The sequence below is a fragment of the Geospiza fortis genome, unplaced genomic scaffold (genome assembly GCF_000277835.1).
Source record: "Geospiza fortis unplaced genomic scaffold, GeoFor_1.0 scaffold450, whole genome shotgun sequence".
Classification (NCBI taxonomy): domain Eukaryota; kingdom Metazoa; phylum Chordata; class Aves; order Passeriformes; family Thraupidae; genus Geospiza; species Geospiza fortis.
In genome coordinates, this window is record NW_005054416.1 from 2119512 (window position 1) to 2119844 (window position 333).

Genomic DNA, 333 nt, shown 5'->3' on the forward strand with positions numbered 1-333 from the left:
TTAGCAGCTGATGGGGCATGGAGGCAGGAACAGCCTGGATCGTCGCATCCTTGTTCCCCACCTCTTCCAAATGGAAAGGGTGGGGAGGCCCCTCCAAAAAACAATCTCCCACTTCTCCCACAGGTGATTGCAGTTCCATGCTGGGACCAGCAGATCCCAGCAGCAGGCAGAGTGTGCCGTGGGCTGGCACAGGGACCACAGCCTCCGGATGCAGGCTGTTCCCGGTCCACAGCGGAAGCAGCATTGCCAGCCCAAGGAATTGGACTGGAAACCGTCAGTCCCTCTGTGTTCGAGTGCTGGGGCTAAGAAACAGCATGTCTTGGCTTTCAGGGG